Here is a 17038-nt window from a genome sequence, read left to right on the forward strand (position 1 = left end):
CTCTCTCTCTGTTCCTCTCTCCCTCTCTGTTCCTCTCTCTCCCTCTCTGTTCCTCTCTCTCCCTCTTTGCTCCTCTCTCTCCCTCTTTGCTCCTCTCTCTCCCTCTCTGCTCCTCTCTCTCCCTCTCTGTTCCTCTCTCCCTCTCTGCTCCTCTCTCTCCTCTCTGTTCCTCTCTCCCTCTCTGCTCTCTCTCTCTCTCTGTTCCTCTCTCTCCCTCTCTGCCCTCTCTCTCTCTCTGTTCCTCTCTCTCCCTCTCTGCTCCTCTCTCTCCTCTCTGCTCTCTCTCTCTCTCTCTGTTCCTCTCTCTCCCTCTCTGCTCCTCTCTCTCTCTCTGTTCCTCTCTCTCCCTCTCTGTTCCTCTCTCCTCTCTGCTCCCTCTCTCTCCTCTCTGTTCCTCTCTCCTCTCTGTTCCTCTCTCTCCTCTCTGTTCCTCTCTCCCTCTCTGTTCCCCTCTCTCTCTGTTCCTCTCTCCCTCTCTGCTCCTCTCTCTCCCTCTCTGTTCCTCTCTCCCTCTCTGCTCCTCTCTCTCCCTCTCTGTTCCTCTCTCTCCCTCTTTGCTCCTCTCCCTCTCTGTTCCTCTCTCCCTCTCTGCTCCTCTCTCTCCCTCTTTGTGCTGACAATCAAGTCAAACACCAACATCATCAAATATACAGTTGAAACCAGATATTTAAACACCCTTCAGATAAAAACACAAACACTTTTTGTAACATCAAATCAGACTAAATGTTTATTTTTTTTTTTAGATTGACAAATATAAAAAACATGTTTGTTAATTTTAAGAGTAAAGAGAGAAACTAGCTGTATTTCTTAATTGTAAATGGCACCAAATTGTATTCAAAATTGAGCCACACTTATGGAGCTCCACAATTCTTTTCCTGGTGTTTTGGTTGACATCTCTTGATTTTCCCATGTCACAGAAACAGGCTCTGTGTTTTGCCTTATATGCATCCACAGCTGTGCCACCAATTTACTCACATGGACTCTACTAACCTATCAGAAGCTTCTTCAGCTCAGAACTGAATCGTCTGGAGTTTTCTTATTAATTAATTGATGTTGTACAGTAAAAATTTTTTCTTTTGTTTTCCATAAAGTGTATGTAAATATCTGGTGTAAACTGTGAATATACTGCTGTGTATTGAAATTCCTCTTGTTTTGCATAGGAATATACTGAACAACATACAAAGCATAACATATAAAATAACATCTACCAGAGTTTTTTCTTTGAAAGAAGCTCCTTATGTCCATTCTTGTATATCACTACATTACTGAAACCGATTTAGAGCGCTTTGTTTAGCCGTGAAGGGAAACAACTGAAAATATGAAATAAACACACATGTAAGCTAAGACTCTCTAAAGAAACAGCGTTGTTGTTGTTCGGCTTTTCACTTCACCATTTGTTGATTCACTCGAAGAGCAAGTTATGGGTAATAACTTGACCCAACGTAATATGGGTCAAGTGATCAGTTTGATATCAATCTTTTGTGATACACCGTCATATTTACATTATTTGTACAGTACGAATGATTTGCTTTGGTACCTGGTCAAACTTCACTTCTCCTCTGTCTGCGTTTCTCCAGCAGCGCACTCTCAGGCAGCAGCTGCCCCGCCCCCTCGCTCAGTCGCTGAGCTCGGATCATACCAATATTAGGGGGGATTTACGCACAGTCGTGTGCTTCGAATATTGTGTGTAGTTTTTGTTTTATACAGCTGTCAGCCAGGCATCTAACTATGACAAAAATACACTTCAAAAGACCAGGCTTCTGAAAAAACAACCCGGGCTTAAGCCCAGTAAGCCACCCCCCCGCTCCGCCACTGGTTTATAGTGCTGCATCGGTAAATAAATATTTCCAACAAGCTACTCCTCTTTGTAGCTTCTCATGTAGACAGTCAAATGATGGCTTTGAATCTTTTTCACATTTTGCAGGAACACAGCTTCTCTCCTGTTCATTTCTGCCTGGATTTGAAAAACAAAAGTGTTCCCAGAGGTGGTCCATTGGTACAGTTTCTCACATTTGTGTTTGTTTTATTATGGACTATGATGGACTGCCTTTTTGTTTGATTACAGTTTTCTCCTGTTTTTGTTACTTAGGGAGGTAAGTCGCTGTCATTTGGTTTAATTCTTTTGAGTAGGTAAGTTTGATTTATCTTTGAGATAAGCTCCCTTTGTTTGTTATTTTGGCCTTAGGTCCACCCCAGAGTTATAATATGCTCCCTTCCATTGCTTTTAAATTCACTCATTGTAAATAAACCACCATCAAAAAGTACTAATTGTGTGATGTGCTGCTTGGGGTCGGATGGTGATGGATCACCCTTATGTTATGGCCTGGCCACCCCTAGACGGGCCATAACAGTTGTCATTTTTAATCACAGACTGGGTCTGTATATGATGTGTGGTGAAATGTCCACTAAATGTGTGCTAATCAAATGTTGATTGAAAATACTGGGTAGTTTAGTGAAGGACAAACTGATTAGTTTGTCCTACTGTGGTGAATTTACAGTAAAAGACTGTGTTGGACTGATACACAGTGGCTGTGGTCTTCATGGTCACAGTTGGGTTACATTAAGTAGATGAATTTGTATTTAAGCTACTTAAGATTCAGTCACTGAATGTTACCTTCATACCAGCTCTTTACTGTCTGATATAAAGACAGCATAAACAGTGTTGTGTCAGTGTCAAGGATGGAGATCAGCCAGGACAACTCATGAAACATCTGCTTACGTTATATACACTGTGTCAAACCCCAAAGAACAGAAGGTCAGCTGATCACAGCCTGTACACAAAGATCTACAGGAGCTCTCAATAGAAATTTTGAGTTTTGATTGGTTTCCACACACTGAGCCACTGCAAATGATTTTAGGGTTCAACCCACTGTTGAATCTGACTTTAAATGTTCCTGTTTAGATGTGGAGGAAAGTTACCTCTATGTAGACAAAAGAAAACACAACTTTTATGTTCTCATTTTAATTTTAAATTTTATTAATTATTTTATTTTATTTTAGATAATGTAACCCAGCAGAAAAGATTTCATTTTAAACTCTGAGCAGATGTTAAGCTCATAAACCATAAAAAGTATTTACAGCATGAATCATCTGTGGACTGAAGCAGCACAGAGCTGAAATATGAGCTCCCACCTGAAAGTGAAAATGCTGCTACTAGTGTGTAAAGCAGGAGGAAGTGAGAGAAGTTCAAATCCAGATCAGAGAGGAGGAGGAGAGATTCAGGGAGGAGCTGAGCTGTTACTGAACTAGAAGAGAGAGAAACCTCCACATTCAACAGAGTTCAGCACACAAACCATAAACTTTACCTTCATTCAACATGTTGTCTTTGGACTATTATGCACTTTCTTTACTGATTCTCACCATTCTAACAGGTACGTTATAATCTGTGTGTTTAAAGAAATACATTTGAATTGTGATGATTTATAAAAGTATCAAATATGTTTCTGTTCCTTTAGGTGTCAGCTGTGAAGATCTCACTCCAACCAACAAAGAAGTGTTCAGTGTAGAAGGCAGCACTGTTACTCTGTCCTATAGATACTCCAAAGCTGCTGATGGGAATGATTATTTATTCTGGTATCGACAATATCCTGGAAAATCACCAGAGTTCCTGATCTCTCACTCAGGAACAGGAGTGAAACTGTCAGATCCAGTTCCTGGAATAACCTTTAAAGTGAGTGAAGATAAAACACTGATGACTCTTCAGATCTCCTCTGCTGCAGTGACAGACTCTGCTGTGTACTACTGTGCTGTGAGGCCCACAGTGACAGGAAACACCAAAACTCTGTACAAAAACCGTCTGAGCAAAGACAACAGAATACTCCACAACATCCACTAGAGGGAGCCACACACTGTTAAACCTCTGATTCAAGTCGAGACAAGTGAGCTTTATTTGTATGTCCTGAAACTTTTGCGTGTGTCCCTGCTGCAACAGACCTGAATAAAATTAGTAGGTCATTTACAACACTATAGGCTTGAGGAGATCTGTGAAGGAGATCTGAAGTGTAACCTTGCGCCAACCTTGGCTCAAGGTTACATTTCATTATTCATTATTTGTTTAAACAAATAACAGAACCTTGAGGTAGATTCTGTATTTAGCTGGCAGCCAAGTATCAAAGTAATACTCTCTTTCAGATCTTTAGATCACAAGAAAGTTTTGCGTTTAGAAATGCTCCTGAGCTGTAAAAAACTGCCACGAACAACTGAGTTTATTTGTTTGATCAAGGTTCGAGGTTCTTTATTTGTCACATGCATAGTTATACAAGTATAACACACAGTGAAATGTAACCCGACACGCTCCTCAACTGCAAAAAAAAAAAAAAAAGAGGCGGGGGTAGAGAAAGAGCATTCTAAGGAGCTTGGAAAGAAAAGCGTCTGGACTTGTTTAAGTTGCTTGAAGACGTTTCTCCTCTCATCCAAGAAGCTTCTTCAGTTCTAAGGGTCAACCACCGCCTCTGTTCAAAGATGGTTGCTCACAGTGGATGTAAATGGCTTCCTTCACTGAGGATCATGGCCCGGATGGCTTGGGGATAGAAGCTCCTCTTGAGTCTCTCTGTCCTTGCCCGGATGATGTGGAACCTTCTGTCGGATTGCAGAAGATGGAACAGTTTGTTGCCAGGATGGGACGGGTCCTTCAGTATCTGCGCTGCTCTAGTCCGGCATCTCCTGGTGTAGGTGTCCTGAAGTGGGGGGAGAGCAATCCTGCAGCAGCGTTCTGCATTTTTACAGCGAAAAAATGCTTTGAGTATGACGCTTACGTGTAAGATTGTTTGGGAAGGTCTGTAATCGCTAATCTGCATTTCAGACATTACTGCCACTTTCCCACACGGTCAGTCTCTTTGCTGACATCATCACTTTAGTTCAGTCAGCTTCTTGCCCACCTTCTTTGAGCCAGTCAGGTTCCACTCTGCGTAGTCCTGAGGGTCCTGAAACGAGGGTTATGGCTGTTTTTAGTGCAGTTTATGGGGGTATCTTTTTAAAATCTGATCATCTTTAAAACTACTTGAGGTAGATCAGTTATTTCTAAAAATTCAACAAGGAAAATGAGACAGGCCACCATCATTTCAAGAATATTAAAAGAAACTCCACAGAGAATTTCAAAGTAACAGATGAAAAAAAATGTTTGTTTTTTTCACATTCAAACTTTAGTAACTGTGAAAACATCGTTGTGATTTGGACTGTTTTACAGATTATTATGTGCCTTGTACACAATAATCTTCACCACTTCCCAAATAACCCCGCCCACTCAGGCCTTTGCCCTTTTTGGGCTTGTGTAGGATTAGGAAGGTTGTGAGGCAGGTGGTGAGAGGAGGCACACCTGTTACCATTGTGGATTGTGGAAAAAGACCTAGTAAGAAATGTTCAGTCGTCTCTTTGTTCTTTTTCAGACCTCCACTACATACAGAAATCTACACACTCACCACATGACTGTCAGCCTTTCCACATTTCTTTTAATTTACAATAATAAAATGGTTGATTAAACAGTTTATGAGGTCTGAACTTCACGATATATATGAGCAGCTGGAACTCAAATGTCAGCCTCTGTATCAGAGATTTGACAACCAAATATTATAGGGACGTTCATCCATCATTCCATAAGTTCCACTTCTGAGAGTCCATATTTACGGAGCTATAGGGCCAGATATTCAGTCTGAATTAGGACTAGGATATATATTGAGTTTTTTTTTTTAATATATTGAGATATGAGATGTGGCAATATCGTTTATATCAACAAAGTCTATGTTACGTTATAAATATACTTGTGGAGCCTCCTTTGTCCACTTTTGTCTCTACGCAACGTCACTCTGCCTTGCCTCTCTCCTTCACTGAACACAACTCCCCCATCGCTTCACCTGCAGGCAATGACAAGATGGACACGGCAGCTATCACGGAGGAGCTGGTCGGTAATAAGAAAACATTTGGAGAGTACTATTTTAGTGCTGGCAGCGTAAATCTCGTTAAAATGACGTTAAGGCCATAACTGCATAAACACGGCAAATCTCTCAGTTAACTTGTTAACTGAGAGATTTGCCGTGAGTGGGGCTGAACAGCAGGAACACGTTATCGAGCTAACCGGGCTAACGCGTTGACAGTGACGCCACCTAAAATCCTGTCATTTTCTCAAACATTGACAGTGCGCCTTATGTATGAATTCTGGTTGTGCTTACTGACTGCAAACCCTTTTTATGTGCTACACGGCGCTCAGCAATCTGTCAAAAATGTTTTAGTACCACTTTGGTAAGCTACAAAGCTGCACCGGTGCATGGATTGTTGGAGCATTACAGCTACTGCAGCCAGGAGCTTCGCGGAGTAATAATAATAATACAGGGAGTGCAGAATTATTAGGCAAGTTGTATTTTTGAGGAATAATTTTATTATTGAACAACAACCATGTTCTCAATGAACCCAAAAAACTCATTAATATCAAAGCTGAATGTTTTTGGAAGTAGTTTTTAGTTTGTTTTTAGTTTTAGCTATTTTAGGGGGATATCTGTGTGTGCAGGTGACTATTACTGTGCATAATTATTAGGCAACTTAACAAAAAACAAATATATACCCATTTCAATTATTTATTTTACCAGTGAAACCAATATAACATCTCCACATTCACAAATATACATTTCTGACATTCAAAAACAAAACCAAAACAAATCAGCGACCAATATAGCCACCTTTCTTTGCAAGGACACTCAAAAGCCTGCCATCCATGCATTCTGTCAGTGTTTTGATCTGTTCACCATCAACATTGCGTGCAGCAGCAACCACAGCCTCCCAGACACTGTTCAGAGAGGTGTACTGTTTTCCCTCCTTGTAAATCTCACATTTGATGATGGACCACAGGTTCTCAATGGGGTTCAGATCAGGTGAACAAGGAGGCCATGTCATTAGTTTTTCTTCTTTTATACCCTTTCTTGCCAGCCACGCTGTGGAGTACTTGGACGCGTGTGATGGAGCATTGTCCTGCATGAAAATCATGTTTTTCTTGAAGGATGCAGACTTCTTCCTGTACCACTGCTTGAAGAAGGTGTCTTCCAGAAACTGGCAGTAGGACTGGGAGTTGAGCTTGACTCCATCCTCAACCCGAAAAGGCCCCACAAGCTCATCTTTGATGATACCAGCCCAAACCAGTACTCCACCTCCACCTTGCTGGCGTCTGAGTGGGACTGGAGCTCTCTGCCCTTTACCAATCCAGCCACGGGCCCATCCATCTGGCCCATCAAGACTCACTCTCATTTCATCAGTCCATAAAACCTTAGAAAATCAGTCTTGAGATATTTCTTGGCCCAGTCTTGACGTTTCAGCTTGTGTGTCTTGTTCAGTGGTGGTCGTCTTTCAGCCTTTCTTACCTTGGCCATGTCTCTGAGTATTGCACACCTTGTGCTTTTGGGCACTCCAGTGATGTTGCAGCTCTGAAATATGGCCAAACTGGTGGCAAGTGGCATCTTGGCAGCTGCACGCTTGACTTTTCTCAGTTCATGGGCAGTTATTTTGCGCCTTGGTTTTTCCACACGCTTCTTGCGACCCTGTTGACTATTTTGAATGAAACGCTTGATTGTTCGATGATCACGCTTCAGAAGCTTTGCAATTTTAAGACTGCTGCATCCCTCTGCAAGATATCTCACTATTTTTGACTTTTCTGAGCCTGTCAAGTCCTTCTTTTGACCCATTTTGCCAAAGGAAAGGAAGTTGCCTAATAATTATGCACACCTGATATAGGGTGTTGATGTCATTAGACCACACCCCTTCTCATTACAGAGATGCACATCACCTAATATGCTTAATTGGTAGTAGGCTTTCGAGCCTATACAGCTTGGAGTAAGACAACATGCATGAAGAGGATGATGTGGACAAAATACTCATTTGCCTAATAATTCTGCACTCCCTGTATCAACATAATATTACCGTATTGTGTGTGTATAATTGCACCTGTAAGAGACACAGTTACAGAGAGGATTTCAAACACAAGGCTGTCAGTCATGCAGTAGAACTTGGAAACAGAACAGCTACGAAATCTGTCTGTCTTTGTTATTATGCTCAGAGTCCTTTAGTTTACAATTTGACTGCACAATTGTGAGCTTTTTGGAGCATTTTTATTTAATAAATGATGATAATTTAATTCTGAATAATTTTTTCATGTACATCTACGCTGTATGTTAATAAAAGTGCCTGTGTGAGATCTGGGACACAGCTTTGACTAAGAACTCTTTCTGTTCTTACTTTATGGCTTTAAAATAATTTCGAGATATGTATCGTATATCGCCATCCAGCTAAAGAATATCGAGATATGAACTTTGGCCATATCGCCCATCCCTAATCTGAAACATCTTAAGGACCGAACTCAAGTGGCTTTATAATGACAGCATTCAGGTGGGAGGAGTCCGAGTAATGAAAGTAATGGCCGGTGGGCTTCAATTTAATGCATGCAGAAGCTAACAGAAGTAACCTATAAAAATCTATTCAACGGTTAGAAAGGATACAAGTACAATGTAAGTAAACCATTATCTTCATTTAACCCTAGTCTATTTTAGTCCATTTTTTTAAACCCTCTCTTGTAAAGTGGTGCTGGATGGAAGATGAGCTCTGGAAGGTCCCCATGATGCAGGAAAAACACCTTTTCCTCACACTGTGCTGACGAGCAGAGAAACACCTGTGCAGCTACAGGAACGAGGTCTTTGAGCAAGGCTGGAGGATTCCAAGGGACACAATCATCCCCTCGAAACTTTCTGCTTTACTACTGTCAAAATATTCATTCATTAGTTACTGCAGTATACATAAAACACAACAAAACAAAGACCCTCCCCCATACTGATCCTGCCTACCCAACCTGATGATACCATCAGCACAACACGCCTACATTCTTACAAAACTCAAAAGTTAAAAAACAACAAAAAACAAAAAAGAAAAAATATGTCATCCTTAATGAATGGAATAACCAAAAGCGATACAGTGAGATGCAAAAGTTTGAGCAACCTTGTTAATAGTCGGCGGTAAGGTAAGGACCCATGTTGTAGGTGACGTCAGACGCCGGAGATTTGGTGGAAAAAAACAAAACAAACAAATGGTAGCCTAGAATTTAACAAAGTTTCTTTAATCTTCAGTATTGCCAAATAAACTAACCAACTGTCATATAACTAACAACATCTGCCCTATCATCTCTAACACCCTGGAGAACAACGAGGAGAATTTAGACGCTCTCCAAGAATACATCGACCGGTGCTTCGAAGATTTAGTAATGAAGAAGGCCCAGAGCATGTCTTCCCCAGCCAAAACTAGGACGCCATCATCTAAAAGATATCGCCCGGCAGACTCCCCCGGCACAACATCGCCTGCCGGCAAAGATATCGTCGACATCCTGGAGTCAATCGATAAGCGATTGTCCAGTTTTGATGCGAGGCTGTCCCTGGTGGAGATCTTACACCGGGAATTTCAATCTCTAAAAGAATCCCTGGAGTTCAGCCAGAAGCAGGTGGAAACACTTGCTGCAGAAAACGCCACGCTACGGGACTCGGTCAAATCTCTAACTGAAAATGTGACCCAATTAAACTTAGAAAATAAAAAAATAAAAGAAACCGTTATGGATTTACAAGCCCGTAGCATGAGAGATAATCTTGTGTTTTCTGGTATTCCAGAGTCTGCCGGAGAGGACCCGGAAACGACCGTGAGAAGCTTTATTAAAACCCACCTGAAGCTGCCGGAGGACACGGTGAAAAAACATAGGGTTTGAAAGAGTTCATCGCATCGGGCTCAAGACAGGAAGCGGGAGACGCGCGTCCTATTGTGGCCAAATTCGCCACTTTAAGCAGAAGGAGCAGGTGAAGAGTCGCGGCAGAGAGCTGAAAGGAACGGACTTCAGCGTGAACGACCAGTTCCCCAGAGAGATTCTGGAACGACGCAGGGTCCTGTTCCCAGTCCGACGTAGTTTTATTCAGAAAGGCTCCCGGGCTGTCATCGCCGTGGACCGGCTCTACGTGGACGGACAGCTCTACCGCGACCCGGCATCACTCCATGGCTGTATTGACCGCACACCAGATAAGAATCCGCTGCGCTATTCTCTTCACTCACACTCTCTTGTATTAACTTTTGCTTAACTATGTAATATCAGTTTGCTAATTTAGTATAACGTCACCGTCGCTCTCCGCCAATGCTTTAATTGGAATGTTTCCGTTCTTATTTCTTTTTCCCTCTCTCTCTCTTGTCGCTCACCTTGCTCTTTGGTTTCCTTGCTTCTCTTTTCTTTCACTATGTCGATCACCTGTTTCCCCATCCATCCACAAAGGACACTGTCTATTTCTACATGCTCACTCTGCACGATCACGCACACACATGCGTTTAAAGGCAACACATTTACAACAGCCACACAGTGCACACAGATATAGGACACACACGCACACATTTGCTCATTTTAGTTATTATGCACACACATAGTCAGACCTATGGAGCTTCACGCTGCGCATTTTCTTCTCTCTATTTACAAAAAAAAAAAATAAAAAAAAAAATGATGTGTTTCCATTTTCCTCACCCGTCTAAGCAAGACACACAGCATATGTCATTAGCCACAAACACACAACTATGGGCACGCTAAGGTTTGTCTCATGGAATGTGCATGGAGCTGGCTCTAGGGAAAAAGGTTAAAAATACTTAACCAACTTAAAAAACTACAGGCAGACGTTGTTTTATTACAAGAAACCCACATGCCTGTCACAGGTCTGAATAAACTTAAAACACCTGAGTTTCCTAATGTGTTCTCAGCCTGTTATAATTCTAGACAAAGAGGAGTAGCAATTCTAATACATAAAAATATTAATTTCACAGTACTCGATACAGTTATAGATCCAGAGGGCAGATTCCTAATAGTCAAACTATCTATACTTAACCAAAAGCTAGGTATTGTAAGTATATATGGTCCGAATGTTGATGACCCCTCATTCTTCCACGGTTTTTTAGTGCACTCTCCGAACACCTAGATTGCACAATTGTTCTTGGGGAGACCTCAACCTGGGACTAAATGAAGAAATGGATAGGCTCAATACAGCAGGAACTCAGCATAATTGGCAGTCCACAAATATAATCAAACAGTATATGAGCAACTTTGGTCTTTGCGATGCATGGCGCTCCCTTCACCCTAACAGTAAAGAATATTCTTTCTTCTCACATGTTCATCACTCCTACTCTCGTCTGGATTATTTTTTGGTCAGCAGCTCACTGCTGAGTGACATTTCAGACACTGAGATTCATCCTATAGCTGTCAGCGATCATGCTCCTGTATCTTTAACACTAATGCAGAAGAATAATACCACACCAAGTAAAAACTGGAGATTTAATACATCGCTGCTCAAAGATGAAGAGTTTATCAAATACTTTAAAAAGAATGGACTTCATATTTAGACTTTAATGACATTCCTGGAACATCAGCATCTGTCCTCTGGGAAGCAGGAAAGCCGTGATGAGAGGTAAAATAATCTCTTTCTCATCACATAAGAAGAAAGAAGAAAACAAAAATATTCAAGAACCGGAAAAAACATCAAATCCTTAGAAAAAGCCTATGTATCACACCAAGATCAAGAAATATTAAACAATTTACGCAAAACAAAACTAGAATTAAATGAAATTATTAATAAAAGACTAAATTCTTAGTACAAAGACTTCGCCTGCAAAATTATGAACATGGTAACAAATCCGGACAATTTCTTGCTAACCAGTTAAAAATCAATAAAGAAAAAACAACTATATGTGCTGTTAAAGATTTATCTGGGAATACAATATATGATCTTAAAAAATAAACAAAATTTTTAGGGATTTCTATGAAACTTTATATACACCACAAATAAACCCATCTAAAAACGAAATTGATCAGTTTCTGGACAACATAACTCTTCCAAAATTATTAGACACCCAAGCAATGGCACTGGATTCACCACTGATGCCAGGTGAACTCCAGGAAGCCCTGATAAGTATGCCCAATAATAAGGCTCCAGGTCCAGACGGCTTTCCTGCAGAATTCTACAAAGAATTCTGGACGATTCTAACACCAGTTTTTCACAGAATGTTGCAGGAAATCAAAGAAAATGGCAGACTACCACCAAATATGAACTCTGCAAATATCAGTCTCTTACTAAAACCAGGCAAAGACCCTGTATATCCCTCAAGCTATCGTCCAATATCCCTTATAAATGTAGACCTTAAAATAATCTGCAAAGCTCTCTCAAAGAGATTAGAGAAAATAACCCCCTCTTAATTCATCCTGACCAAACTGGCTTCATAAAAGGTAGGCACTCATCAACAAATACACGTAGATTACTTAATTTAACAGACTACTCATGCAGCAAAAAAACACTGAAACCATAATATTGTCTCTTGATGCAGAAAAAGCGTTTGACAGAGTTAACTGGAAATTTCTATTTGCAACTTTACACAAATTTGGTTTTGGAACCTCTTTCATAAACTGGTTAAAAATATTATATAATTCCCCAACAGCTTGTGTCAGAACAAATGATCAAACATCCTCCAGCTTCTGTCTCCTGAGGGGCACCAGGCAGGATGCCCACTCTCCCCTTCACTGTTTGCAATTTTATTGAGCCACTAGCAGCAGCAATTAGACAGAATTCAGTAATTAAGGGCATAAAATGCAAGAATGTAGAACATAAAATCAGCCTTTATGCAGATGATGTGTTACTTTTTCTCCAAAACTCACAAACCAATATCTCTGGGGTGATTGAATTGATAAATTCTTTTTCAAGAGTCTCAGATTATTCAATCAACTGGTCAAAATCTACAGTTCTTCCGATTAATTGCTCCTTCCATAATTCTTCTCCTACACCACTGCAATCTGGAAATATAAAATATTTAGGTATTAATGTCTCTCCTAAGCTTTCAGAATTAACTAAATTAAACCATCCCGCTTTTAAAGACAGTAGAAAGCGATCTGGCTAGATGGAAATCTTTACCCATATCACTCATGGGAAGGGTTGCCGCTATAAAAATGATGGTCTTGCCAAAAATAAACTATTTGTTTTCAATGATCCCAAATAAGCCATCACAAGATTGGTTCAGATCTCTAGACTCATGTATTTCTAAATTCCTTTGGAAAGACAAACCCCACGTATCAGCTTAAAAACATTACAAAGGACCAAGGATAAAGGAGGATTAGATCTGCCTAACTTTAATCACTATTTTTAGCCAACAGGCTTCAGTTCATCTCTAGATGGTTTAAACACAGCTTCTTAGATGAGCCCTGGCTAGATGTAGAACAGGCACTATGTAATAATCTAGAAATTTCAGACCTACTATTTATCAGCTCAAACATCAAAAGACATGAATGCTTTAAAAGCATCAACATCAGCTCTTCTCTGACAGCATGGTGGGAGTTTCTGAAGCTGACTGAGTCTTCATTAATCCCATGCAAACGTACACCTATCTGGAATAACCCTGACATATTACAAAACAATAATATGATTAATTTTCCAGAATGGAGTTGTAAAGGAATTAAATACTTAGAACATATATTAGAGGGAACAGAATTTATTTCATTTGACAGACTAGTTACACAATATGGGATCAACAAGAAAAGATTTTTAGAATATCAACAAATTAAATCCATAGTAAAAAGAGATTTAACCTCAGTCAAGCTGAATTACAAACACCACCAAGTGCGGTACACTTTCTTACTCTTAAATCCCCCAAATTATTATCTAAAATATACAGAACACTTTCTAAAATATATGAATCAATATCCTTCCTATTGCAAAGTGGGAAGCAGATTTATCAGTAAGCTTAGACCAAAACTTCTGGTCTCAGGTATGCTTAAAAACCTTTAAATTGATTAAAAATCCCAGTCTGCAATTAATACAATACAAAATACTACATAGAGTGCACTATGCAGGTCATCGGATGTTCAAGATGGGCTTTACATCTTCCAACAACTGCTCACACTGTCAAGGCAATACACCAGACAATTACATCCACGCCCTTTGGTTCTGTCCACCAGTGCAGAAGTTTTGGCGTGAGATATGTGAAGACTTATCAAAGTGTCTGAAATGTAACATTCCAGCCTCCCCTTTAGTATGCTTGCTGAGCAACTTGGATGAGGTCACTGCAGAAATAAACACAGCCCACATTGTTTTTACAGCCCTATGCATTGCCAAGAAAACGGTCCTCCTTAACTGGAAAAATAAAAATAATCTTAATTCTAATCAATATAAAAACCATCTAATAGATCACATTAGTCTTGATACAGCCTCTGCCACCACATTTGATCAATCCCTTTGGGCTCCTTTGATCGGCTTCATCACCTAGTGGGGTGGGGGTCATGGTTTGGTCCTGCCTTCGCTATTGTGGTTGATGTGGAGGTTGGGATGGGCTTAGGGCACAACCCGGGGGGTTGTGGTCATAACCTGGTGAGTGGCTCTGGTCGCTCTTAGAGGGTGTTCTCCTCGTGGCTGCGTGCAGCGGGGCTGGGGATGGTCTGTACTGGCGGACGTGGGTTACTGGCCTGGTAGCCTGGCTGCCCCTGAGTGGATCCGGGGCAGGCGGGGGCTTGGGGTTGGGGGTGCCGTCTCCGTGATGGGGCTCTGGCTGGGCCTTGGGGGCTTCGGTCCTCGTCGGTGTGTCGCCGAGGTTGTGGGCCGGTGGGTGCACGGGGCTCAGCCCTGGCGCAGGGGCCTCTGGTGCATCGACCTAACTGGGGACTCTTCAACTGGCAGGAGGTTGTTCCATCCTTGCAGAAGTCCACTCTGCAGGTGGGGGAGAGACACAGGAGAGGTGGAGAATAAACCTAACCTGGGTGTCTGTTGTCTTGTGTAGTCTGGAGATGATTGAATGTTGGGGTGGGTATAGTTTCCTCTGCGGTGGGGTGGGGTGGGCTTCCCCAGGTCCTGTGGGGCTTAGCGGTGCTGCTACCGTGGGTCCCGATCGGGATGGGCCTGGGCTCCCTTGCCTTGGTGGGTACTAGAGGACGGGGGGTGCCTACTGGGGTCAGCCGGGGTTGCTGGCCCTAAGGAGGGCATCTTGCCCTCCTTCTTTTCCTCCCATCCCGGCTGCCTCCCTCTTCCCGCTCCACCACACCCACCCACACAGGTAGGGCCTGGGGTGCGGGTGTGTCACCAGGGTGCAGGGGAGGCATTCCCCCCTCCTCTGTCCCCTTCTGGCCACCTGTGCCTCAATTTTATTTCACAACTTAGACATCCACATTATTCACACTCTCTCACACACACACACATATATATATATATATATATATGTATATGTAGGGCCTTGAGGGTGATCACGTTAACGGCGCCCAGAGGACGGTCTGTGTATTCAACCCTACCTCTGGCGCGGTGCCCACCTCTCAATTTTAAATCCATGTAGACATTGAGGGTTCTCGGGAGGGGCCGTGCTAACACCTGCTGCTCTCTGGCAGCAGCACCATGCCCTCCCTTGTTTTAAATGCACTTTAGAACAACACGCAGCAACACTACACATGAGCGGGAGGAGGGAGGTATGGGGTCTTCACACACCCCGTTCTCTACTTGCCATCGGGCGGGGGCTGGGAGGAGGTGTTGGCTGTCCGATTGGCCTCCCTGCTGCTGCGGAGCCTGGGGCGGTCTGCTTGCCTCCACCCCGGGGAAAGGGTCACATCTCTTGGGTCTGGTGCCGTTTCCCCTCTGGGGGCGAGGGTACCTGGACCCAGGGCATAGAGTATGTTTGGGGAGTATGATTGTGTGTACATGTCTATGTATGTCTATCCCTACGTTGGGTGAGTGCTGAGTGTTTGTATATGTGTGCATGAGGGTGGGAAAGCATGTTTATGTCTGTGTGTGCCTGTTTGTCTGTGTCTATATGTCAGGTCGGGTCTTAGACTCCACCTCCTGGTACTCCCAGGCCCTCCAAGTGTGGAGGCCTATCTCCCCTCACCACACTCCCTGCTGGTAACTGATGCCCTCAGGGGTTGGTGCATTGGTGGTTCTTGGTGTCCGGGCTGGGCGCTCAGGTATGCACCGCTCACTCCCGGTGGCTACTTGGCGGGGCCCGATGCCTGTCGCCGGTCAGGCCTCTTCCGGGGCAAAGGGGCCCTCGGGCCTCCGGCCTCGGGCCTGCAACTCGGTTCACTCTGGCACAGCTGGCTGCCGGCAGAGCCGGCGGGCACGCCGGTGCAGCCCCCTCTGGCTTCTGCTCCGTGGCTACTGGGTGACCCCTCGTCTGGGGATCTCCTCAGCCCTTCCCAGGAAGGTGGCACGGATGCCCCTCCGGTGGTACTCCTTGGGCTCTCGCACTCTGGGTCCTCTGGATGTCTGGAGCCTGGATCTCCTCCATGCCTGCTTCATGCCCTGGGGACGGGGCTATGGGCCTCCACACCCTCTAGCAGACCGTTACATGGGAAAACCTTTTTGTATACAACAAGCGTTGATCCACACAGGTGTGCACACGGGTGTTCACTGTTCGTGAGACATAAACTACACCTTTCTTAGCTGCTACTTCAAAGCACATTGTGCGCTGTCTGTCCTCGTGCTGCACAACAACATTCAATATTTAGTATTTACTGCTGTTCACACTCAGCTAGATTAACGTGATGGTGTTGTGTTTAGTATGTTGCTTTGTTTTTGTTTGGTTTTTTTTTGCTTGTCTTCTCTTCTTTTCTCTCAACAGGTGATCCAGGAGATTTTTTTTTTTTCTCTCTTTGTCTTTATAAGTGCCCTTTCTCACTGTCCCTTTTCCCTTCTGTTTTTTTTTTTTTCCTTCCTCTCTTTCTTTCTCCCTTTCCTATCCCCCAGTCATGTCTGTCCCATCTGTAACAACTGAAAATAAAATAAATAATAACAACAAAGTTTGATCAAATGGACCAATACGGCAATGCCATGATGATCCATTTGGCAAAATAAATCCATTTGGTATCCTTGTTGGTCTTCAGACAACAATTCTGACGGCTTAAGAACCAAATGGGACAGACAAAGAAAAAAAAAACCTTGTTAATAGTAATTATTTTCCTGTATAAATCTTTTGTTATTACAATAAAAAATGTCAGTTAAATATATCATATAGGAGACACACACAGAGATATTTGAGA

This window comes from Oreochromis aureus, linkage group 18 (assembly GCF_013358895.1).
Source record: "Oreochromis aureus strain Israel breed Guangdong linkage group 18, ZZ_aureus, whole genome shotgun sequence".
In the NCBI taxonomy this organism is placed as follows: Eukaryota; Metazoa; Chordata; class Actinopteri; order Cichliformes; family Cichlidae; genus Oreochromis; species Oreochromis aureus.